Source organism: Pogona vitticeps, chromosome 2, assembly GCF_051106095.1.
Source record: "Pogona vitticeps strain Pit_001003342236 chromosome 2, PviZW2.1, whole genome shotgun sequence".
Taxonomy (NCBI): domain Eukaryota; kingdom Metazoa; phylum Chordata; class Lepidosauria; order Squamata; family Agamidae; genus Pogona; species Pogona vitticeps.
The window spans coordinates 267,710,390-267,737,179 of record NC_135784.1 but is presented as its reverse complement, the minus strand read 5'-3'; the positions used below and the strand labels follow the sequence as shown (position 1 = coordinate 267,737,179).

General features: G+C 39.4%; 2 long non-coding RNA genes across 2 annotated transcripts in view; one reads left to right on the top strand and one right to left on the bottom strand.

The window, feature by feature from the left end:
- Positions 1-26,790, bottom strand: part of LOC140704215 (uncharacterized) — a 140,128-nt gene that overhangs the window by 21,764 nt on the left and 91,574 nt on the right. The window lies entirely within an intron of this gene.
- Positions 21,142-23,921, top strand: LOC144586338 (uncharacterized). Its single transcript, XR_013541118.1, has 2 exons — positions 21,142-21,317; positions 22,103-23,921. It is a non-coding gene; the product is annotated as an uncharacterized LOC144586338 (long non-coding RNA).

Genomic DNA, 26,790 nt, shown 5'->3' with positions numbered 1-26,790 from the left:
TCTCCTTTGTTACAGAAGTATGAAGTAAATGACCCAAACCTTCTAGCAGAGTCATTTGGGGAGACATAAATAAGTTGTTGTTTTTTCCCTCCTGCTTTCCCTACACTCTTGCCTGGGTGGTCACAAAGATGTTGATTACAAAGATGTAAAAACATAAGCTAGAGATCTGAAGCAATCTGAGAACAGGTCAGAGTTGGTTCTGCAAGTATTTTTGGGATGGTGGCTGCTCCCCAGATAAGCTGATGTGTAAAGTGGCAAGTCTGGGAATAACGATTGGAGTGTTAAGCTCTGCCATTTCACCTATACTCGTGCTGCCTATTTTAAATAAATGCAAATATTTAAAAAATTCCAATACACTTCCTGTGACCTCTTTGCAAAGTGCCATATCCATGGACGTTCTCACTGCCTGAGGGTGTGTAATAATATCAACTGCTTTTTTATGGAAGGAATTTTAAGAAGGAGTTTATTAGAGAACAACTAGTTTAGAATAAATAGTTTATTAGAGAATTCTAAGAGAGGTGACATTGTAGGAGGGGGGATTAGAAACAAGCACTACTGTTTTTCAAAAAAAAAAAGAGAGAGAGAGAGAGAGATTTGGTGCAAATCCCCATTAGCTGCAAAAGTGTTAGTGACTGTTAATGATATCTCTTTTTCCCACTAGCATTTTTAAAGCATGAAATATTGCTTTCCATATACTCTCAAGACTTGCTATAGCTTCTCTTTAAAATACCCAGTGAACCTAACATTGTTATTGCTCCAATCTGAGGTCATGTGGGGCTAAGTGTTCTAAAATATGTTTGGTTCCCACACATACATGTGCTTTTTAAGAAATTCTCACACCTCATAAAAGCAGTATCTCAAATCTCTAGGGTCTAGATAGTTTCTCTGCCAAATAAAAATGTAAAATGTCAGTTGTGTTTCAAATGGAAACAAAGTTTAGCTGGTCCAAAACACTGCAACAAGATTGTTGACTGGGACTGGTTACAGGGATCACATAACCCCTATGCTACAGCAGCTCTGCTGGCTACCAATCCATTTCTAGGCAAAATTCAGAGTGCTGGTTTTAACTTATAAAGTCCTAAATAGCTTTGGTCCAAACTATCTGAAAGACTATCTCCCTTTACAAGCCTGCCTGCGTGTTAAGAACCTAAGGGGAGGTCTTTTTCCCAGTCCCCCCACCCTCACAGGCGCACTTGGTGGAGACATGGGAGAAGGCCTTCTCTGTTTCTGCTCCCAAACTTTGGCACTCCCTCCTACAGGAGGCCTCATCGGCCCCATCTTTGCTGTCCTTCTGCCTTTCTCTTCAGGCAGGTTTTCCCTTAGCGACTGACTTTCTAGGAAGCAATAAACAGGATGGTTTATATTTTGTTACTTCTGAATCTGGTTTTTTTTTTTTTTGTAATGCCTTTGCCTAATATTTTTAATAGAATGTTATTAATTCTTTAATATTTGAATAATTTATTGTTTTCAGCTTTTACTCAGTCCTTTTTTAAGGAGAAAGGTGGGGTAAAAAATGAAAAAAATAAATAAACAATCTACAGGTCTCCAAGAAGATGTTCATCTGTGCACCATTTCTAGCACTGTTTGGAAATGTTTTTCATTGAGGTGACTGAATAGTCTGTGGAGTTGTTCTGGTTATTGGGACAGGTGATAGAACTTCATTAAACAGTAGCAATAGCATTTAAAGTGTTTTTCATCTGACTTAATGTGATTAAACAAACCTCTTGTCCCTCCCCCATCTCATTTTATCATCAGAACCCTGTGAGGTGGGTTAGCATATAATGACTTGCTAGCCAGAAGCCATTTTGGTTTTCTGTGAGATGTAGTCCATAAAACTAACATTTCTAAGCTGTGATTCCATTCCAGCTTGGGGGAGCATGTAAGGAGAACATGTACACAAGATGTGATGTCTTCTGTCATCACTTCAGTCAACAGTCATAAAGTCTCTACTAACCATGTAGGTTTCCCATGTAATTTGAAGCTGTGGAAATCTAGGGTTCCAAATCATACACAGATCCTCCAGAAATAATTCTTATCTGTGCCATGTACAGAGAGGGATGGAATTGGTAATGAAGAAAGTTAAGCTTTCATACCTCTCCTCCTCCTCCTCCTCCTCCTCTCCTGTGTTTACCAGCAGTGGAATGGTATGGCTGAATAGGTCTTCCAGAATTAGACATCAGATCAGATCCAGCTGTTTGACATAAGTGACAAATTGTGAAACAACAGCAAAACAATATGAAAACATTGGCCCCAAATGTAACAATAATTGCTAAAAGAGAGGAGCTGCTTTTATAGGTGCACAAAATGGGACCCAAAACTTGATATGAAGATTCAGCTCAACTTTAGTTATCTGTTCTGAACCCCCAGAAAGGAGTGGCCTATGCATGTAAGCACTGAGAAGTTTTTAATTTCTTTTCTTGCTAAACATCACATTTCATTTTGTGGATGTATTGGAGCTAAAATACACATGTCAATAATGGGGTATGGGAAGTTCTTTTATATTGAGTGAGGCTGTTAACTGATCTAAACAAGCACTGATGTCTCTAATGCAGTGGTTCCCAATCTTTTTAAAGTCACAACCTTCTTTTATAATAGCCAAGTAACCACCCCACCTCATTTGCATAAAAAGGCATTTTTATGGGGTAAAGTCCTCCCTTCACAGAAAGTAGAGGTTTCTTTTTCCTGCGAATGACCTGTTTTTCATACATGCATGCTAACTTTAATTCCCCACTCTGAAAGATCAAGGAAGAGCTTATTTAACAAGGGCTATAACACATATAAGGTGACATGTGACTGCCTAGAAAAAACTTTGTGACCCCGTCCCCCTTAGGGTTGGGAAACACTCCTCTAATGGACACTGACTATCCAGGCTTTTGGGCAGCATTCTTTCATAGTCCTACCCAAAGATTCTTGGTACTTCCTGTTCGTCTCTCATCCAAGTATTAGCCAGGCCAAATCCTGCTTAGCTTCTGAAATCAGGCATAATGAAATGTGTTCATGGTGGTATACTTGGCCTCTTAGAAAGCAAATATATTTTTAAACAACAACATGTGTAACAGCCTCTAATTTCCAGTGCAAGCAGGGTGCAACAGGAGGAGAAGTGTGGTCTTCCCCAACTCTAATCCTGATGTCTATCTTGGAGAGACCTTGCCAGTGGCATCTTTTCCACATACTAGTGCCCTGCTGAAAATTGAGATGATGAGGAAAGATACAGGTATAATTAAGCAAACCATCATAGACCTGATAAACCATGTGATTATGCATTTAGTTGAAAAGCATGATTTCTCCTGCTCCTCTATACCGAGGCTACTAAATGAAGATCTATGGGCCCTCAGCACTTATGGAGAGTTACAAAATATGTCTTGGACACACACTCCCCAACACACATACCTTCATTGAAACCATTTTGATTCCAATGGAAAATACAGGAAATTAAAAATTAGTATCAAAAAAAGGGATCAGAAAACTGTGGGGCAGGATCTGTTATTACGGATTTAATTTGCCACATTTAATGAGGTGTGGAGGATCTTCTTCATCACATTATTTCTTGTCAAACACCGCCTCTGTTCATCCAGTTTCAAAGTTCAGCTGGCATTCCTACATGTATTATACTTGCATTCAGGATAGGGAGGGGGTAAAAAAAAAAAAACAAGGTCAGCTTTGGAAATGATGAATGCCTTTTTGCTGAAAGCTGTACTGAATGTCCTTGAGTTTAATCAAAACTATTTGTTTTTAGTCAGCTTTGCTGTTGTCTCTTTTACTCTTGTCCACTGATAGCTTGACATTAATGACATCATAAATCATGTGAAGTGGCGGCTTGGGTTTGGTAGCATTTCAAGTGTTTGTTGAGATGTCCTGGACAAGCTAAGGAGCTGGCGTAAGGATGGATATCAGCCAGGTCTAAAGCTTCAGTCTATGGCATTATGCTGTTCTCAAATGCAGCTGGTATATTTCTTGAAACAATGGGTTTTTATTACAAGGTAGTCATGTATTTCTTTTCCCAGTGTAATATTTGTTACAAAATTAGGATATGTTTGTCCTTTTGACTTTCCTTCACAATTTAAGTGCTTCTGAAACCTGTCCCTATAATACAGAAGTATATATGTCTCGATGCCAATTCCCCATGGTCGCAGCTCTTACTGGTAGGCCACAGGGTAAAGCTATGAGTTTCACATCAATATGAGTTGTCAGTTGAAAACTGAGAAATGTATATAATGTGCAAAAAAAGATCTGTCAGCCGTAGTTTAAAAATCTGGTTAAACAGAGAACAACTACACCTTGAAAAAGCTTTCCTTTGAAAAATGTTTAGCCTTTTATCAGTTATTTGTTTGGAAAAGATTTTGCTGGATCTGTGTATGTTTTATGACTTGTTATCTGCATGACTGTAGTCTTAGAACTTGCTTTCCATTATCATTGTACCATGCCGTTAGAGGGAATGGTACACACATCTTTCAGCTCTTATTTATTCAGCCGTGTCTGGTTATATGGCTGCACATTATATTTTGCAGACAGGGATAAAGAGCCCAACCCTCCAGTAAGCTGCCCAACCCAACCCATTGGTAACTTGATTCCCCCCAAAAAAACAATCTTGTTTCAAGGCTGGCTGATGATATTTTGCTGGCAGAAGTGAAGGACAAGATTCCCGACAACGCCACCCTTTCAGTTTTACATACCAGACTAGGGTGCTGCCTGAAGTCTCATGGAATTGCTATGCTTCCTCTGGTTTCCAGCCAGCCAGACAAATCTCAGGCCAAGTGGTGCTGAGGAAAAGACTGCTTTTTGTGAGAGAGGTGGCTTTGCAGCCCAGGCATTCATCTGTATCCATTCCCACCTGGCATCAGGTAAAAGTATTTCTATGTGTCTTGTGCTTGCACTGCATTGACAGATCGAAAAGTCAGGAGCTAGGACAGAGGATAGGGAAGAAAGTGGTGGGTGAACGGACTTCGACCCCTCATGCAGTTTGGCGCAAAGCAGGATTGTGCCTTCTCCCTGTTTCCATAGTATGAAACCAGAGCCAGATCTGCCCCTTGATTAACTCAACTTAATTACTCCATGACATCGGGAGAGTCCACCTTATGGTCTCAGGTTTTAGACCTTAAATATCAGGAAAAGAAGCACTGCTGACTTGGCAACACTATAATTTACAAGATTGCTGACTTTTACCTCAACACTAGCAGCAGGGTAACATTGCTAACTTAGAGGGCTCAGGGCAAACCATGTGATACACACGGCCCCATCATTCAGTATCTCACCACTGTTCCCCACCCTCCACTCCATGATGGCTGTTTACATACCATGAAAAATGACTTCTGTAACTAAAATCTAGGACAAAGCAGGATGGAGATTTGCATTACTAAAATTATATCTGGCAAATGTGTTCATACAAATGCAGTGTTAGAATTTTTTTTAAGTTTTAACAGAATTGTGATGCCTCTTACTCCCACTGGGAAGACTGTGTGCCTCCTGAGTGTGTTGTCCAGGTGCTGCTCATGCAGGTAGGCAATTTCAAGGCCCCTGACCTTCCTCCTTACCTTCAAAACAGACTCAGGCAACCCTTCAGATAGAGAACATACTAAAAAAAAGTCTGGCTTAACATCTCTTGCCTCTGATTAAGGACAAACTTTATCAATGGTAAATAGCAACAAGGCACGTTGGATTGCATTCAGTACTACTAATAATAATTGCATGCAATCATGTTGATACTAACTAATGGCAACCCTTTTCTTGGGTTCACTTAAGTGCAGAGTGCTTTAGGATTATGGTGATCTGAGGTTATGAAGCTTGCCCAAGGTTGCACAGGTTGGCTCTTCTCCTGAGAGACACAGCTGGCAGTTGAACTCCCAATTTCTGGCTCAGCAACCAGGTGCCCATGTCACTCAGTTCTCTACCCAGCATCTAATATACAATTTTACTACCTATCAGTGTACCTATGCAGTGGTAAATGTTACACTGTCTTTCAACATAATATTTGTAATGCATATTCAACAATTAACCATACTGTGGACTGTAAATAAAAATAACTTGGGAGAAACAGCTGCCTTTGGCAATCTTTCCAACTTGTGGACAGTTTTTATCATATCAGGAAATTACCTGGGATGAAAGTGGTCTCAGGTTAAAATAGTTAAGGTGCCAATAGGTGTCAGTAAGGGATTAGAATAATAAAAGAAAGCACAGGAATGTAGTCAACATTATATAATTATACAGAAGCATAAAACAGAAATCAGTGTGACTCAGTAATTTAACATTGCTGAGATCTCATGATGGTTTCTTGCCAGAAAGAGAAACTACAAAGGGTACTGGAGAAAATTATTTTTAGGACACATTATCTTTTTTTAAAAAAAGACAATAAGAATATAATGAGTATGGTCTGGTGTAACATTTATCCAGCCAAGAGAAACCAATGTGCTTCCACAGACAAGCAAAACCCTGACACTATAAACTCTGAATGACTTTCTTTATTGTAGCCCTAAATTAAGTGGGAAGGTATATCAAAAAGGTTGTGTGCTGATTTCTTATTGTTTTTCTTATATTTCTTATTATTAGGCAACTGAAAAGTATACATTATTATTTTATCATAACCATTATAATAGTCATCATAAACTGTTGGATTAATAGGCAGCAACAAAGCGTATTTATCACCAATTTGATATATTGCTTGTATTTCAGAGAATAAAAAACATGAGCAAGGATTTTTCAGTTTTCATTGTAATATATTCTGAACTGATGCCTTTAGTACTGCAACCTAACAGATTGACTCAGAATCCATGCAGTTGAAGTAATCAGATATTTAATCAGTGTTACCCTATTGAGCTTAATTAAGCCAAATGGCCTTCAGATCTTTCACATTGACCCCGTATTCCATTTTGTACACTCAGGCTGCTCTCACAGAACTTTAATGAACATGAAGAACGCAAAAAGTGAGTGGCATTTCACTCCTTCAGACTTTGCCCCATACCACATATGAATTCATTGAGCCATCTGAAACGTGTTAACAAAAATGTACATGCATCAAAATCTGTGGGCAACATTCATTCAGTTTATATGCTGAAGGATACCTCCTGGTTTTATGGCCATAAATACTATTAAACTCTGCAACAAGGAGTAGAGCCTCCTGCATCCCTGGCATGCTCACATTCTAGAACATACAGAAGAGGCTTATGTTGTTGGTGTGATGGTGCTCTTTAATGCATTGAATCTCAGGGCATGGTTACACTGATGATTTATATCAATTTCCTCCCTGATGTTTTTAAAATTAGTCACATGTGTTTGGTTTTGCTGTGCATGATCTCTTTTGGAAGCTAAACCCACAGGGTTATGCCATTTCTCCTCTGCCACCATAAGTACACAAGAGAATATTGGTCATTAATTTGATTGTTGTCATTGTCTTTAGGTTTATCCCCATGGTCATTAAACGGAATTTATCTGAGTGCAATAAGGTTATTGCAGAGTTTGAATGTGTGTGTGAGACAGTGCATTTAAAGATAACCTTGTATCACTTTGGGTGCCTTTCCATGTCATGAATTGGTGTATTTATTGCAGGTTGCCTATGTGGGGCAGCAGGGAGGCCCTCGTCGGCCATGGGTTCCATAAAGTTCTGGAACAAGACTTTATTAAAGTTGGGGAACAGAGCACGAGGAAAGGTTGAGCACCTGTTGCTCCCCATACTGACAGTTCTCTGAGGCCTGAGTTGACATCACTAGTCCCTCTTTGTCAAGTCCAATCTTCATCTGAGTAAGAGTTTTGTTCACTGAGCTTGTAGTGTCCAGTGTTAGTTCTTAGCACTGCTCCCAGCCAGCTAATGTCCTTTACGGAAGGTTTCTATAGCTGGAGACTCACTGGTTCACATGTCCCCTAACTTCTTCTTGCCTTTGCCGTAGGCAGTCCTTTTGCTGCTTCCTCCTCCAGTACCTTGATTGAGTTGAGATGGAGCTCAGGTGCCCAACTGATCTTCACAGCCTCCAATGGCATCAGTTAGGGGTTTGGTGTTTTGTCTTGGCAACCTCAACTTAAACCCATACCTCCAGGTGGTTTTTCACTGTATGTATGTATGTATGTATGTATGTATGTATGTATGTATGTATGTATGTATGTATGTATGTATGTATGTATGTATGTATGTATGTATGTATGTATGTATGTATGTAATGTGTCCGTCCGTCCGTCCGTCCCCTCCCCCCCTCCCCCCTCCCTCCCTCCCTCCCTCCCTCCCTCCCTCCCTCTATCTATCTATCTATCTATCTATCTATCTATCTATCTATCTATCTATCTATCTATCTATCTATCTATCTATCTATCTATCTATCTATCTATCTATCTATCTATCTATCTATCTATCTATCCCTTTTCCTCTCTTAAACCAAGCTTTCACCAACTAGGCCCAGCTTCTACCCACTCAACCAGATGTGGCTTATCTGCCTCTGGCTTCTTACTAGACATCACAAGCCTTCATCTCCCTTTCTGCCCCCTCATGGTACCCAGCTGCTAGAGTCCCTGTTTGACCTGCCAGTGAGTGTGAGGCAAGGGCAGACGGCAGAGTATCCCCCTCGTATAATGATATACGATTAAAAACATGAGCTGGCCGATGCTCAAGTGAAGCATGGATGGTTTGTTGACTATGGCTGGGGCACTTCACCCTCAAATTAGGGGGATCATATCTCTTGCTCTGGTTATGAGTCCTCACTGTAATGAAGATTATATTTTAAGCCTTAACATGTTTGTTGCTAGTTTGTACTCAGTTTGGTATAAATATTTACATAGCAGCTCCCAAATTTTTGACTAAAAAAATTAAAAGTAAATTAAATGAGAAGTATGACTTTGCTAGGCTGTAATCTTACATCTAAATACATGGGCATGCTCCCTATTGGACTAGACAATAAGAACCTCTGGGTAGACTTGTATGGGGTTGTGTCATTGAAGAGAAGTGTTTTTTTCTAACCCCAAGAGAGGAAAATGAATTGTCTTATCTAAAGACATATCCTGCTTCATATATTATGGCTTGTGATCAGTTTCTCCAGCATCTTTGATATTAGAATAAGAGACACTTTGTGTGAGTGTGTGTGTGTGTAATTGCCTAGATGGCACTAATTTTGTCTCTGTAATTTCATTTTATGATAACATTAACATGTGGTGTGCAATGGTGCACATCACATTCACAAGGACATCTCTTTTTTTTCCTACCCATTTTAATCTTGTACTGGAAGTCTGATGGGCACCTTTAAGCACTTTCTGAATTTATTCCAGCAGGAGCCTGGATGCAAATCATACATGTGTGAGTGCGAGTGTGCATGTATATAGATACGTGAATGAAGGTAATTACAGTGAAGGGGCTAGGGTATTATTTACTTCCAGCTAACAGACAGCACCTGACAGTTTTTTGTATATCAACTTGTTATTAAAATCTTGTGTCAGGATGCTAAGCTGACTTACTCTAAAACTAATCTTCTTTCACAAGTAATCATGAACTATGTATAGAGTTTGGTAAGTAAATTAATCTAATATGACAAGAGACATATTAAAATCAGAGAATTTGTGTTATAAAACAGACTTTAGGAGGTTTTTTGTGTATTTATTAAATGAAGTTTTAAGCACAGGTTAATGTAAACAATCCTGTTTTATTTAAATGTCTCTTTGCATGACAATGGCTCATTTTATTATACATTTATTATATTTATATATTATATGTATATAATATTTATATATAAATAAATTATATAAATTGAGAGGCAACCCAGATGAGCTGCTTTTCTATTGGTCCAGGCCTGATACTGCACTGGTTGTAGTATTTGCTTCTCACCTTCTGTGGGTGTGGAGGACGATATTCGCCGTGTGAGATGAATAATGTCTGCCCTAAGGCCAGAGATAAAACTAATCCCTGTAGACCATTTTGTTCAGCCCAGTGGTGAAGAAATCCTTAGGCAGGGGCTGAGATTGTACAGCTTCAGCAGTTTCAGGCAGAAAGAGAAATGCACAAAAAAGAAGTTTATGTTTCATTGGAGCAGCAATTAGACCTTTACTACTCTAATTTACATAGTAGAGGCAAAAACCCAAATGGCGTAACTTACAGTGGCTTCTTAGTCCTAATTAATTAGTCCCTACTTTGATTGTCAAGTGGGCTCTGGTGACTTGGTGCACACCCCAAAATCCAAGCGATGATTCATTAATTGCCAGCAAGAAGTTGCTGTGAGTTACATTGTTTTCTTCCCACAGGTTCAATTAAACAACAGGATTTTGGCCAGAATGTCAATACCTGCATGCAGAAGGGGCAAATGAATGGGAAATCCTTGTCATTATAGTCTTTATTAGACATGGAGGATTAGTCTTTGTTGGCAAAGATGAACCCCACCAGCACAGGTGGCCGGCCTGATTAACACCCACCATCAGAACCCTCAGGACCACATACCATACAGTGTGCAGCGCATGTGGCCAGCCTCATCAAAAGCACATCAAACATAGCAGCAGCCCAACTGGTGCAACCCCACTTCCCTGCTTGGACAGCCACTCCAGCAAGGAGGTGGGATGACAAGTATCCCTGTTCAGCCGCTGAGTGGTGTGTCGAGCAGGGAGGTGAGGCTGTGCCAGCCAGGCTACTGCTGTGATTGGCATACTGTTGAGTGTATATTTGTACCTGTTGTTGTATTTGATTTTAGGGCTTTGAAGATTTCGCCTCTGGAATCTTCTTCGAGGCTTCAATCCTTGCACAAGGGGAAGACTTTGAAAGATACAACTGCCCTGAGTTTTGATTCCTGACACATTTGGATTAAAATTCCATTTAGGTTTTTTTTTTTTAAAAAGCATCCACTTTGGGCATTGTTAGTATGTTTGTTGTTGTTGCTTTTTAAATTTGATTTAAAATATAAATTTTTTGCAAATTTTATTGTGTTTGCAGTGCTCGTATGGAAAACAGCCCCTTGCTAAGCCAAGAGAATAGTGCATATGATGTAAACACGATCCCTTCGAAACCTTCTTTAATGTGCACCAAAGTAGGTGCTGAACAGAAACATATTAGCTAGTAGTAGTGACTAGAACAGAGTATTCCAACCCTTTCTAAAGAGCTCTATCAAGAGAACCACCCTCATTCATGAAGACAAGAGAATTGCTATTACAATATAAGCCTGTCTATTAAAGAGACAGCTGATATGTCCTACACTGGTTAACATTTCCAAGCACCTGTTACTAGTGAAGCTGTACTAAGGGAGGAGAGGACCAGTGGTGTATGATGCAACCACCTGCTTGATGCATAGCCAGTGTGATATGGATGCTGCCCACAAGGAACAATTTTTTCAGAACAAGAGAGCTGCATTAGAATCATATGAATTAGGTTTGGCAGCCTTACTGGTCCCAGCCAATGTTCTGATCATTGACTAACTGATTGATTGATTCACTGACTGAATCTATATATCTCTCCACATTGGAGATTTAAGAATGGTGTGCAAGAGATTAAAACAAACAAATACAACAGGTTACAATAAAAAAGTAGTGATACTTGCTGAGACCATTATGAAAGCCTGCACATCTATCCCAATCATTACATCTTAAAGTAGCATCCAGACTGAAAGGCTAGTTGTAACGATGCATTCTGTCATACCGAAAGAATAAATTATTAGGCAGGAAATGCTTACTTTTGAAGAAAAGCCCAACAAAGCAACAGAAATATCTTCCAAGATAAAGTTCAGTAGAAAAGATTGTATTATCTGCATGGAAATGTTGGTTGTGAAACCACACCAGAATAACTGGATCTTGTTTACATAATGATCCGGAAGCAGAAAGAGAGAGAATAGAATCTGGTCATGCTTTATCTGCTACCACTCCCATGGAAAATGAAACACTACTTAGAATAAATAATCTTGTGTCATGCTATACTCTCTCCTCTGTAGCTGTCCTATGCTCACAAAATACACCTTTTGCTGTGATTCACTCCTTACTTGTCCATTTTATGAAATCCACAGGCAAAGCAGCTATAGAGTCAGTCCAACTATTTGGGAATGTAGGACCTGTCAAATACCTGTCAACTGCTACAGTTGACAGGTACTTGAGGGAAGAACAGTGAATCGAATTTAACACCAATTATATGTCATAAATTACTCCATGTGTGATGTAATCACACATCTAAGACTCTTCGAGCCAATGAATATTTAGAATTTTTTACTTGTGAATTTGGTATTTCATGCAGTATTTCATTTTCCTCCTTGTATCTGATGAAATGGATGTGCCCATGAAAGCTCACATTGAAATATAATAGTCTTTAAGGTGCCACATGTTTTTGTCTTTGTTCTGTTTTGTTGGTTTGGATTTTGTCTGATAAGCCTCCAGATTGTTCTTCCTGAACATACTTTACATTTCCTCTCAATTAGTGGAAAAAATGTACTGCAAAATCTGTACAGCCCCTGTCTAAGCTAGCCTGCTAAGTTAGGTGTAATGGAGACCCTATGCTATGTATCTACCCTGCATTTCTCAGCATTCAGCTTTATTGGGTGATCTCTACTTTTTTCTCTCATTCTTAATATTAGAACTCAGGATCAACAAATCTGAAGAGTTGAAGGTGCAGTTGAAAGTGGGGAAGATCCATTAGTATCTGTGGTTTCCAGCATATCAAAGACCTCCATGATGCACAAAGTTTTTCAAGTTCTTAATAGAACAGAATGACGAGGTGTGCACTTGTTACGCTTAGGCATTCCCAAGAATTTGGTTTGGTCCAAACTTTGTAAGCAAATTATTCTAATGTACACTTCCCAGACTAATATGCAGACTGAAATCATGCAGTCCCGATTCTGCATTTTTCCAAAACTGACAATGCAGTTCTCACTTTAAAAATTCTGTAGAATATACATTCAGAAATGGGCATTAATACAAAAATGTTTCTGTTGGGGAAATGTGATAAAATGCATGCCTTTGAGAAAGTTGCACGGGAAAATAAAAGGAACTTTTCATGTGGCTGTTTGCAAACTGTAAAATGAGTTGGAAGTTCGACCTAACAGATTTATGACTGAATATGTGTAAAAATGTCATGGAGAGGATATAAACTGATTTGTGCAGCCATACCTATGAGATGACGTAGCTCAGATTTCCTCACTATAGGTCCTAATAGGTGTTTTAGACTACAAATCCCATCATTTCTGGTCACAGGCCATGCTGGCTGAGCCTAGTGGAACTGTGGTCATTAGCCTCAGTAAGCTACCTGAAAGACTGTGTCTCCCCTTATGAGCCTGCTCGGGTTTTCAAATCACCAGCTGAGGCCTTTCTCTCTATTTCCCCACCCTCACAGGTGCATTTCATGAAAGAGGGTCTTCTCTGTCACTGCCCCCAAGCGGTGGAACTCCCTCCCACAAAATGCCAGGCTGGTCTCCCCTCTCTGCGGTCCTTCCCCAAGCAGGCAAAGACCTTTCAGTAGAGAAGGGCTTTTTTCCCCTCAGTAAGTGGCTCCTAAATCCTCTTTAAGAGCGTTCTTAAAATAGAATGGTTGTTTCTGGGTTTTTTAAAGATGTTTTTAATATTGTTTGTTTTAATCATCACAATCCAACATGGGCTCTCTTGAGGAGAAAGGCAGGGTATAAATATTTTCACTAAATGATAAATAAGAAATAAGATGGTAGCCAGAGGCAGTGGGATGATGACAGCAGCAACCGTGCTGCTTTCCCAGAGGTAGCCTCTTGCCCGCTGAACAGCTGTCAGCCCATTTATAGCTGACCTGCCTTCACCTCCGTTCCTCTTCCCCTCTACTTCCTCTTTCTCCACTCCCTACAGTTTCAGTAAGTGGACAAAGGTAGGGGTGTTGCCATCTTCTCCAGGAGAGAAGAGTGGGTAGGAGGTCCACTGAGTGGATAGCAGGTGGCTGGGCATGGGTTGGTGGTGGGCTACAAGATGCTCCGTCTCTCTTCTTTTTATGGGTGCTTGAGAGAAGATTTGGGATGAGTGGGGGAATCCCGGTGCCATTACTATGCACCTTGTCCTCTGTGGCTTTCTCAAGCAGGAGGAGGGGCAGGGCCCAGCATGTCTTCCTCTAGCCAGGCAATTGTTGGGAGGTGGGCATGTTTTGCTTTCTGCCTCAAGTGGCCAAAAAAAAAAAAAAAAAAAAGCTTGTGTCACCTGCTCTGAAACATCTGATATCTCCAAGATTGTGGAAGGCTGCTTTGCCTGATGATATCAGGGACTGAATGTGAAACCCGAGAAATGGGCCCTCTAGGAACATCTAATCAAAGAATTACATATTTCTCTCAGCTTTTCTTCAAGAAATTCTGGACAGCGTACATGGGTCTCACCAGCCATCTTGACAACAACACCCCTGTGAGTTTGGTTGCACTGGGAGAAAATAGCAGACTCACAGTCCTGACGCTCTGTGAGTTTTTTGGCTGAACAGAAATTTGAATCCAGGTCTCCATGATCTAAGTCCAACGCTGTCACCATTGCACCATATTGCCTGTCAGTTCATCTTTGTTCCTCACAACAAACAGAAAGTCAGATGAACGCTCATTTTCTAGCTTGTACTCTGAAAATAATACCTCAGTGATATTTTCAGTGTAGATGAATTTAGTTCCTTGCAAGTTGTGTGTATTTGTTGTATAAAATAAAGATCATTGCAATAAAGCATTAAATGCATGTTGATCATAAAAGCATTGAGACTAGAGGGGAAAAAGAGGAAGATCCACAAGAGGTCAGATGACGTCTGCACCCGGTGGCACGATATCCCTATAAAAGCATGGACCCCTGCTGGCATATGTAATTTAATGTGCAGTGTGGCTCTCCTAATTCAATCAAGTCTCTACATCCCTTCTTTTATATCCAATTGGATTTCCCGTACTAAAGCCATCAAGATTTTCAGGATGAAATGAATGCCTGTATTAATCCTGCAATTTCCATTTAAAACACAGCATCGATTTGATTAATAAGGTTTGATGCTGAATAATTATATGGCAAATATGGAAGGTATAGGAAAACCACAGATGTGACCAACAGCAAAAGTCTTATGGGAGAAAGGGGTCAAAGGGAAGCAATGGCCATGACTGAGGTGATGAATTCTTTGGCTTTTCTCTTATGCAATTAACAAGCAGCACTTCTATTAATTTGTCCCTCCCCCCAAGAGTGTTCACTGGTCAGATGTCTCAGGGTCAAGGGTCAAAGAGAAGAGCAGAGGTCAGCATCCCAGGACCACTGAAACAAAATCGGAAATCTAAGGAAATCCAAATTGAAAGGAAGAAATATATATGTGGAGGAGTTTGTGTTTGGGAAGAAAGATCAGGGAGGGAGTGCCGTAGTGTTAAGAACGCTGTTTTAGAATAATAAAAATGTTCTCTGCACATTTAATTCAAAGTAATCAATCTGAGGTGCAGTGCTTGAGCATCCAATAAAAGAAAATCAATGTGGTCTCTACAAGGGAAGACAAACAATGCTAGCTTTTACTAAGGGGATTATAGGTTAACATTTATTCAGTGTATTGTAATCTGATGTCAAGTGGTATAAAATCAAGCCAACAATCCATTACCACCCTTTATAGGCTGGGTGCTGATCCCATGCAAATTGACTTTTCATAGAACTTATTAAATCATTTCTGCGTTCTGTCTATAGACCATTTTTATACAGCGACCAAGCATCAATAAATTCTATTTCCTACCTGCACTGCTGATTATCACAGAGATAAAGATTTGTCATTTCAAAGCGCAATTTAACTTTGCTTTTGGTTTCCTTCTGTTTCCTCCATCTATTAATCAAATAGAATGTGTTGTTTGTGATTGGTAGGGGACAAAATGGAATGAAACTTTAATTTGGGAGCGAGCGCAATAACAAATGCTCTAAATGTCAATTTCATTTTACATAAATTCAGACAGAGGGGGGGAAATGCCAATGTTAAACTAAAGCCTTATTCAAAAGTCTAATAGAATGACCCTGCATTGCTATTACAATGCAATTTCTCTAAAATTCAGGAATTATTCTTGCCTGCAACAAATGCTCGTTCCATGATGCTTGGAAGTGAAATGTATTGGAATTAAAGCATAGCCACATAACAGCAATAGCATTAGTACCATGTGACCTCACATGTACTTACCTGTGAGTACAACACCTTCTGCATAAGACAGTGAAGCAGGCCTGATTAATATGCACGGCAAGTTCACTAAAGTGTGTGGCTTCAAATGGAACTAAGGGAACAATCAGGCTCAGTTATCTGAGAGGTGAGTCACACAGAGTACAGGAGCTGGGAAGCCTCCTGCTTTCATCTGTCATTAGCACATTTGTGAGTCTGCATACCATCACAAATTACCTTGCAGTGGGCTGAGCACTGGTGCGCTCTTATCAGAAAAATCACAGGAATCCTTTGTTATGAACTAGGGATGGATGAATCAGCCCATTTCCTGTCTGTGTCAATTTTTCATGAATGCATTAAATCATGAGTACATTCTGTACCATTTTCACTTCAGTGTGTGCAGACCCTGGAAGGGGGCTTCTAGGCTCACAGTCGCTTAACCAACATAGTCCCTACTGTAGTCCCAAAAAAGTAACTTTTCCAAACATTGAACTTGTCACACTAAAAAAAAAAAACATGAAACTAGCATTTCTTTTTGTATGCAGTTCCTCTAAAATTTGATTTTTGTGAAAATATTCCCTACTATATGCTGCTTTAAATGCAAAATTGCATAATATGCACATTTTGTATGTACTTTTCACCTGAGAACTGTATTACAAAATGTCGAGATCTGTGCAATTCAAAGGACAACTGCCTTATTATCCACATTTCAGCCAAAGAGTGCAACTTAGGTTCATTCACTTAAAATTTTAGACCAAACAAATCATTGCACCATCATGACTGGCTGATCAGGCTTCTTAGTGGCATAACAAAGGCCCTAAGCATGTAATAGATGAACAACAGATTCCAACCTTCTACTGAAAATGCAAAAGTCTTGCAGCCATGACTGATGAGTGTGATCTCTCTCTCTCTCTCTTTCTGTCTCTCTTTCTCATGCACACCATTGATTCAATAGATTCTGGATGTTGTCTGCAAAGGGGCTCATGTCCAGCAATTGCTGGTCTCACCAAATGTCACCAGTATTGGAGCTACAACAAATACAGATTTCCTACATCTCTGTGAAACTGCAGACAGTTATTGCAATGCAGAGAGAGTAGTCATGCATTCCATCCTTCTATTTTGGCAATGCGCTTCTTTATTATTTTTTCCTGCATTCTGATACTCAAGAGCATCATCCTAGCACCGCTCAGTTATGGAGGTCCTCACCATGTCCTTATACTCATCATTCTTCAAAGTAACTTAAGTGCTGATTTTGACTCACTCAGGCTTTTAAACAATCCTTTGGCTGCTGTTGTTTTATCATTAGGGTTGCTAATTGTATTTATCCTTTCTATTATTAAAAAGTTTTGTGCTAATATTTTTGTTGACTGGTTTGTATTTTTAAAAAACCATTGCATATTTATCACCTGATTTTATTTCTTACAGTGTAACTCATCCAGATAATCTTGGTTGATATGTGGCCATAGAATATAATGGCCCAAGTCTTATTGGTGTTTTCATAATGTTTGGGTAATTTGCCATGGCTATGCACATTTGAATAACAAGATGTTAGTGTAGATCTTGTCTGTGTAGATGAGTGCATGACTAGTCGTGTGACCAAGACATGTCCCAGCATCTTGACAAAATGCTAATTGCAGCTATGGCAAATTGCACAAAAGCTCACAAACACCAGGATTCTGGCCAATGAATCAAGCTGGGGGTGTCACATTGTCAGAATTTCAGTTCTTCATCTAGGGTTATGAATCAGTGCCATCACATTCTGTGAGATTTCAGGGCCACAACCTGAGACAAGCCTGTGAACAGGGAGGAAAGGTTGTTTCAGGCACCATGGCTGTCATGGCTTGTGCAACAAAGAGGCTCATGAATCGCTGTTCCAAATGGTACAATGGGAGCAATAATGACATGCCCGAGAGGCAGAAACAAGGGGAAGAGACAGAGGCAGGGAGAGACATTGTGAATGTACTTGGGCCCATCATGCCATTTGGAGCAATGCTGCATCATAGAAACTGTCACAGACATAGATGCTTTTGCACTGAGCCAGTGGTCCCTAGCACCCTCTTGAAATGAATAGGAATGAGTATCCAGGCTTTATTGCCACCTTACACACAAAAATCCAACTATCTCCTCTTTCTGCGCTTAACCTGAGGCTTGTCACTCCCCATGGAGAAACATAGCATAGGCTCCCTGAGGCTTCAGTCAGCCCTCTGACTCCTAGCAACCCTCTCTCCGTTTGTAATATGTGTTCTGTCTTAATCTTCTGTATGGCACTCAGTTCACTTACATAAAATGTTCCCAGAAAATGTGCAGCATAAAAATGATACACCGGTCTAAATGCAAGCAAAGTTTATAACATGACAAGACTCTGGGAAGGAAGAAGTTCCACCACCTTATTGTTCAGCAGGGGGCTCTTATAGAATATATTCATGTGGAAATGATTTTAGGATTGGAGACCCATGCCTGCCTTTAATAAAGGTGCCCCAGAAGGTAGTAAAGATTTTTCCAGTGATGCAGCATTAAGATGTATATCAAACACAGATTTTCCTTCCAGGTGCTAATTCATACCAAGGCAGCTTTTTCTAACACCGGAAAGGGTACGCTGTCCTGTTGATTGATTACTTTACTAATCAGTATTTATTGTGTTTTTTCCAGCAACAATGGATGTTACAGTGATTGTCTGCAGGATGGGGCAGGGGAGGGTAGAGATTTTCATTTTGATAAAGACACATTTAAGAATGTGATTTTTTTTTTAAAAAAAAAGAAAAATAATAACAACAGCTTTGCTGAGTGCTTGTTTAGGCCAGTTTTAAAAGTAGGAAAAGTATTACCACATGGTTGAAAAGGTTGCTGGTATTTTGCAGATTGTCTTTCACTGCAGCCTTGTGTTGTTTCAGAACATTTTAGAATTCTATGCTGTTTGGAGAAGAAAATTGAATTTGACATTACTTTTATTATAAGTGTTAAATTTCATTTTGCCTCCCTACATTTTAAATGTGAAGGGTCTTCCAGCTCCTCTTCAATTTGAATTTGCACTTTATATGTTTTAGCATTAGGGCATCCCATGAAATAGGAACTCTTTGAGTCTTCATAGATGTCTTGGCCTTTGGACTAGAGATGCTAGATCAAGCAAAGATAACTAGGACCATCTAGATTGTCTAGAACAGTGGTTCTTAACCTTGGGTTACTCAAGTGTTTTTGGACTGCAACTCCCAGAAGCCTTCGCCACCAGCTGTGCTGGCTATGGTTCTGGGAGTTGCAGTTCAAAAACACCTGAGTAACCCAAGGTTAAGAACCACTGTTCTAGAATACAAGTCCCATCAGTCCCAGCCAGCATAGCTAACGGTGAAGAACTATGGAGGTTGAACTCCAAAAAACATGGTGGGCGTTAAGTTACCTACCCCTTTTCTGTATTATGGTACTAAAAGAAAGTCTTGATTGATAGACAGAATGTGAAGGACACGATGCCAGCTGAATAAATGAAGCAATGAGTGAAAATTTGGGCCACATATATATTGTCAAAACATAGCTATGGTCTCATACCAGGACTGGATCCCCCAGGCTCAGTGTAATGATAACTGTACCAGCTTGTTTATGCAGTATGCAGAGATTAGAAGTACTGTATCTTATTACAAGTAAGTAATTAGCTGTAATTAATTCCTCTTTATAGTTACTAAGTTACACTTATATCGTATAATTGTATGTGTGCCCTCATAATTTAGCTGTGGTTTTTACCATAGGTCAGTGGCTTATAACATTCTTTTTTTAAAAAAAGGAGTAGTAACTATTTGGTTATTTTTCAGAAATAGTAAAATAAATTGTTCCTTTAAGAGTTGTACTTATAACAAGAACCAACTACTTTGGGAGCCTTAGAATTATAACCATAACTAACTACTTTTAAAATGTAATATCTAAGCTTAGGTGATATTGGGGCATGGTTGAAAACCTTGAACAGAGAAATAATCAAATTTTGCTTTTTTTACATTTGCCTGTCAATACTCTTGTGTTCTCCCTCCTTCCAAAATAATAATAACAAGAGACACTATTGGAATTAAGGAGTGGGCAGACATGAAAGTTTTCTCTAATGATGCCAACAAGATTGCCAGAGTGAGCCCTGCTTTAAAAGAGAAAATTTGTTTGACTCAAGAGCCATTCCTACAAAGCCCACAATGTTGCTGCCAAGTGTGCAGTGCGACTAAAAGGTTAATGGATATACTTAAAGATTAAAATGTCAAATCCACTTTTAAAATCCTCTCCAATGTGTGGTTTATGTTTTCAAAATGTCTAACGAGAATCTGAGGCTTTAGGTTTCTTTACATTTTTTATTTGCAAAATATTGTCTGGTGAAATAATATTCTGAGCCTACAAATTATATCTTAAAGTTTGAGAAGCCTGCAAATGCATATATGGCTAGTAAACAGCAGTGACTGACAAAACCTAAAAAACTGACAGGGGAGGGAATCATTTGCTTCTGTGTACATGTGTGTGTGCGTGTGTGCATGCATAGATTCCGTGTGCTTCATGTTTAACTTTTAATTTTTGAAACAGGATTTGTTTTGATGATATACTGAAAAACATAGATTCCCACTCCCACCCCCAGTTTTTGCTGTGTGCATGTATACATGTGTATGTGTGTGTCTGAAGCCTGGGTAATAAAAGGCTGCCATCGGGGTATTGTAAAACTACTGTTGCTGGTGAATTTTAGATAGACACAACCAGTTAAAGGTGATTGAATATCAAGGGCTGAGTGGTGCTTATAATACCTGCTGTTGTGAGACTTCAATTCATTATTGTAACAGAATGAAAGAACATTGCTTTTGTACAGGACATGGTTGTAGTATTGATTGAGTTTCTGAAAAGTCTTCTCTTAGGATGCAGAGTGCAGTCAAACATGCACAAACATCATTCAGTTCCCCTGATTCTGTCATGTGTTCCTTGTACCTCAAACTAAAGCGGCCTCAAGATACAGGAAAATGCCTCCTTCGTTGAAGGCAGACAGCGCTCTAAGCCTGACTCAAGGGGGTTATGCAGATGTTGTGACCTTTCTTCCACAGACCAGATTTTACACTCAAATTGTCATTAAAGCTCTTTTCCCCCTAGAGGCCCACAGTCAACTTGTGTGTTTTCTCCATCAGGGTTAAAAGTCAGCATGGCACCATGCCCACACTGCATACTAAATGGAATAGAACATAAATAAACTGTAAAATGGCCTTGCATCTGAAGGAAATGGCAGTATTCGGTCAACACAAGTCACCCTATGGCAAATGCTTATTTAGGCTGTTGTAGAATCCATGTTGCACAGAGAGAGCAGGTACTGTTCCATTTCTCCTATCAACTTTGCTTCCCTTGGAATCTCAATTTCAGTACTGTATTAGGTTATTTAGCTGTTACTTTTGTGATAACCAATAATCCTCTTAAAATCTTTTCTTTGCCCAAACTAAACAACATTTGTGTTCAGAATCCTAATATACGCAAGCTTCACACGGAAGACATAGGCAGCCTATGCACTTCCCAGGTTAAATACACAAATTGAATGTATTGGTTGTTGTATTGTTTAGTACTATTATGTTTCAGCCTTGCCACCATTTATAGAAGAAGCACTGCTCTGAGACAGACAGTACAGTGTAATGGTTAGAGCGAGAGACCCAATTTCAAATGCTTTACAAATTTTACTAGATGGCCTTAGCCTAGCCAATAACACTCAGTTAAACTCGCCTTAAAGGGGTTACTGTGGAAATAAATGGGAAGTGGGAATCATATAAAGTGGACATGCACATGGCTGGCACAATACAGATCAATAACAGCAACCATTAAAAAACTATTAGTGGTATTATTTTTTATCATATGCAAGAGTTTCTTGTGGTATCACTGTAATTTTATGTCATTCATTTTTTCCTGCTGAGGGCATACATGATTTCCCAATCCTTTCCACTCACCATAACCACACGAGGTAGATTACTCTGAGAGCTGTGTGTATTAAACAAAAATATGAATACAAATGTGAAATTAGCAAAAGCTGCATGCAAAATATCTATATGAGGCTAAAACCATGTTAGAAACTAAATATAAATGTGTCGGGGTGTGTTTCAATCACAGATTTGATGGGGAAATGGAATGGAGTGGAATGATGATTGAACGCCTGCAAAAGAGACAGAAAATCGCTGCACACTGATTCATCCCTCCTTGAATGCAACCAGGAACTCTAATCTTGTTAAGGTGAACACTTTTGTGACTGTGTTTTAAGTCCTTCTCCTGAACAGGAAGTGGCAGAGTTGTGTTTATTTTCTGTGGAGAACCCCATGGGAGACACAATTACATTATTCCTACACTGCTCTCCATATGCAGCACTGAGCATCAGAAATACATCTTCCCAGTAGCAGGAGATTCATGATAGACAATTTTAGATGCAGAAAAGTTAATTTAAAAGATGTCCTAGAGTTTTCACTGGATAAGAGGAAGTGCCTTTCATACAAACCATCAAAACCTGATACTGACAAAATGGGTTTTAAAAGCAATGCTCCTAAAGCAAATGACAGTGGAGTTCTTTATGATCTTTCATATGGAAGTTAGGTGTTCAACAGAAGTCAAGATGAAAAGACAATCCTCCTTCATTTCAGAGATATAGAAAGGATGGTGTTTCTGTGGGACTTTACACCTAGAGATGTCTGATCCCAAACATATTCACAGTTGGTAGTTGAGTTAATTAAAGTATGAATAACATCCACTCCAGCCTTCTTCTAAGCCCACATTGCTAACCACTGTTAGATGTACTGCCTGAGCTTGGATGAAACTAAATTATAGAATATAGTATCTTTTTCTAAGCATTAACTGTTGAAATGTTTACAATTTACAAAGGATGAAAAAAGTGGAGAGGTGAAAGTTTGACAGGTTTTGGTGAAACCAGGGAGGGAATGAGGTTGCACAGTGGCATTAGAGGTGGCAAATGTATTGTATCACTGAGAATTCTAGCAGGGGAAAATCACATTATTAAAAACTTCCCTCACTTTTTTAAAATGAATAATATAGTACTGAATGGCGTAGAAGCTTTGTCACTGTTGTGCAAGATTTTACCTTAAAGGAGAACGCTTTCATAGCCTTACCGTAAAGGCTATGTTTTCAAAAATTACATCCCCTTTTGCTGATCTACAGTGACATAGCATGCTGTATGATGGGAGAACAGGTAGGTTTGTGCATGCAAAATATGATGTCTTCATCCTTTTTGAGGTCTTCTTCTCAAAACAGAAACCATATGGAAGAAAGAAGGGCAACACTCCCTCTGATCCTCTCTCGCCACACCATTCCCTCACCAGCACTTCCTCTCCACTGTCTGCTCTGCATTTGGGGAATTTGTGAAGAAGAGCCTCCTGTATATGCAAAACTAAGAACCATCTGAAGGCAAAGAGCAATAGTGTCACCTATACATACAAGTGCATGCGCTGTCTCATAAACACCCATATGCCCACTCAATGTGCATAGTCATTGCACACTCACACATGTCAGTTTGAAGAAGAGGACTAAGCAGATGGAAAATCCCCATTTCCTTTTACTCATTCACTCTGCTTTACAAACACCAAAGTTAGAGACAGAGGGACAGAACTATGGAAAGTTGTCATCTGACCTCCATATAACATGCATATGCTTGTAAAGTGAATACCATTAACCTAACATTAACCTTCCCTCTCTCTCTCTCTTCTCTCCCCATTTTGTTCCCTATTGGTCTCCAAATACCCTAAAGCAGGGCCTGAAGCATACTCACAAATCAAACAATCAGTTTTGTTGTCTTCATGGGTACCATTTGCTTATCTGCAGCCAGTCCCCAAATTCATCAGAACTCTCTATGTTGAAATAGCTGAGAAATGCCAGAGAAACCCCTAGCAACACAGCAAGCCTCGGGAATTGACTTCCTCTACAGTACTTCTAAACATTCAGTGAGGAAATTAGAGTGTCTCCTTCCCTCAACTGACATTGTATCACCTAGCCATATTTTTAATTGCCCTCAGAGTAATGGAGGGATGAGGAGAATGACATTTATTTGGTTCACCGTTCTGTATGAACCAACCTAATTCGCAGTTCCTGAGCTGATCCACAATTTAGTTTTATATTTTTCCAGATGTCAAAATATTTCTCCAATCAAAAATGTATATATTATGAAAAACAGTAATGCAGCATTGAGTACATCAGGTAGGTAGCAGGAGCAGGGCCTTAAAAATACTGTGCACATACAGATAAATTGTATGCAAGAAATATTCATTTTATTTTATATATTAAGTCAAGTATAAATGTTCATATTCATTGCATTTTGAACTTTTTTTTCAAAAACTAAAAAATGTTCATATTTGAAATAAAATAAAATTTGTGCTTTAAAAAATCATTCATAACATGATACAGAAATGGAACAGAAAGAACATATGCTTCCCAAACTGTGTGTGTTAAGTAATGCAGAACAGACAAGTTAACTCATGCCTGGCTGGAAAGCTCAGTGAGTTATGTATTTGGCAATGGAAACAGAAGCTGGAAGTTCAGTTCCCCACTCTCTCAAAGAAGGGAATAGCAAACCACGTCTAAGTACTAGATACCTAGAAAACTCTGGAAATGGTTGCCAAAATCAGAATCAACTTGACAGCATGTGGTAGTGGTGGTGATGGTGATGACAATTATAATGATGATGATGTCACTATGGGAGGAAAAAAACTCTTCCTCAATAAATTAAGCCTCCACAGAGTAAAATGCAGGAAGGAGAGAGAAAATGTATCCTCACACAGAAAAAGATGGGAAAAGAGCGGCACCAGTTGATGACACCTCCCTCCATCAGCAAAGACAGCTTTTGCTAACAGCTAAAAAATGTTCCTGATTGGCACAAAAGAGAGCTCAGGCATGCAACTCTAGACCACACCTCAGCTAAGGACTCCATCGCAACAGCAAAACCCAAACCTCCTAATGCTAGGGCACTGTTTCTTCCAGGTCTTGAGAAGGAATAATCATGTAGAAGAAATAGGCCTCTGTGATGTGAAAAAGGTACTTTTATGAACTACTACAGCTCCGAATGTCCATGCTAGCTGGGTAATTCTGGGGGCTGTAGTCCAGAAACGATTTGATGTTTGAGATGGGGAGTGGTTTGCATTTTTTCTTCTTCCACCATGCTGCTGCAGCCTCCGCTACAGTCGCTCCCACTGACTAAATGGAGCACAGGGACTCTCGATACAAGACCAAAAGTGATCTTTATTTTCATGTTGTTTGTAGTGAAATACCTAACAATTTGTTCACCTTTGTTCATGTGGTTGTAGGCTGTGTCTATTGATTGGATCTTTCCGCTGGTGAACTATAAGAGTGGCAATTCCACCTTGAAATGAAACACTATTAACACGGCTACTGCACTAATGAGTATCCCCTGTGCAAGACGGGCTATTGTAACATGAAAATGAAATCATCTGAGATGGTGGAGCTGTGCATTTAAATATTATTCAAAGGAATATTATTGACCCAGTACATTGTAATTGCTCTCCCAGAGCAGTACAGTCTGTCATGTAGATTCTTGCTCTGTTTCCTATCGACCCACTAAGCAACCTGGACTGTTGCTCTCTCTATATATAAGGCAATATTCAAAATGACGGCACGTGCTCGCCTGTTTCGACGCAGAAAGCAAACGCTTAAAAAACACAGCAGCTTTGAAATGGAAAGGCACAAATCTTGACACCCAGTAACACTCACATTTGGCTTTCAGGAATAAAGCTCTTTTTTTATTTATGAGGAAAATGTAAAGAGCGCACAAAAGCTGTCAAAGTTCCTGGGATGCTTCCCACATTCTACCTTTTTTGCTACGTAAACACACACTCACAGACAAACAAACACACACACAATTGAGTTTATATTTATATATATATATAAATATAATATATATAATTATATATATATATATATATATATATATATATATATATATATATATATATATATATATATATATATATGCACACACGCGCACACACACACACACACACACACACACTGTAATAGAGAAGTGTAACATTTTATTCTTGCCTTTTGTGCCAAGCTTCCAAAGTGCATTTTTATAGCTGTGTGAAAAATAGGGGTTATATTTAACAGAGTTTCCAGTATGCTTTGAGTGTAATAAACATAGGTAGCATCAAAATGGCTGTGGTGGGGGGTGGGGTGGGGGAGCCTACAGCTTAGAGAACTCCTGTAGACTTGATAGCCTTTTAACTCCCGCTGTGAGATAGCAAGGGATGAAGAGGCTGAGTAAAACAACACTTTGTGGCGGTATGATAATTAAGGGATTGGAAACCATAATATGCGCTACTGTACATGAAACAACAACCTTTAACCCAGGAGAATTGCTCTGAACACTGATGGCGCAGTACACGTGCCAGCTGTTTCTGCTGGGGACAAGGGTTGATTTTGGCAGCCTTAAATCCATCTGAAATACCCATTTTATTATACCTTTTACAAACATTAGGCTTCAGCGATCAGAGCTTTGAAAGCTTATTTAGAGCATCCCCACCTACAGCGAGTAACCCTCCTTTTCTTTTTCTTTTTTTTAAAACCTAGGACATAATTAAACTTCTCCAGATCCCCATTAACCTGTTCCTTTGATCTCTTCTGTGATGATATGCAAAGCCACACTGTATGGCCTCATCTCTTCCTATTGGTTTGGATTTTTGATAACTCTGTGCAGAGTTCTGAGGAAGCAAATTCTATTGAAGATTTTCTCAAGCTATGGACAAATCCAGCTCAAAAGACCAATTTAAAAAAATCCACGTATCAAC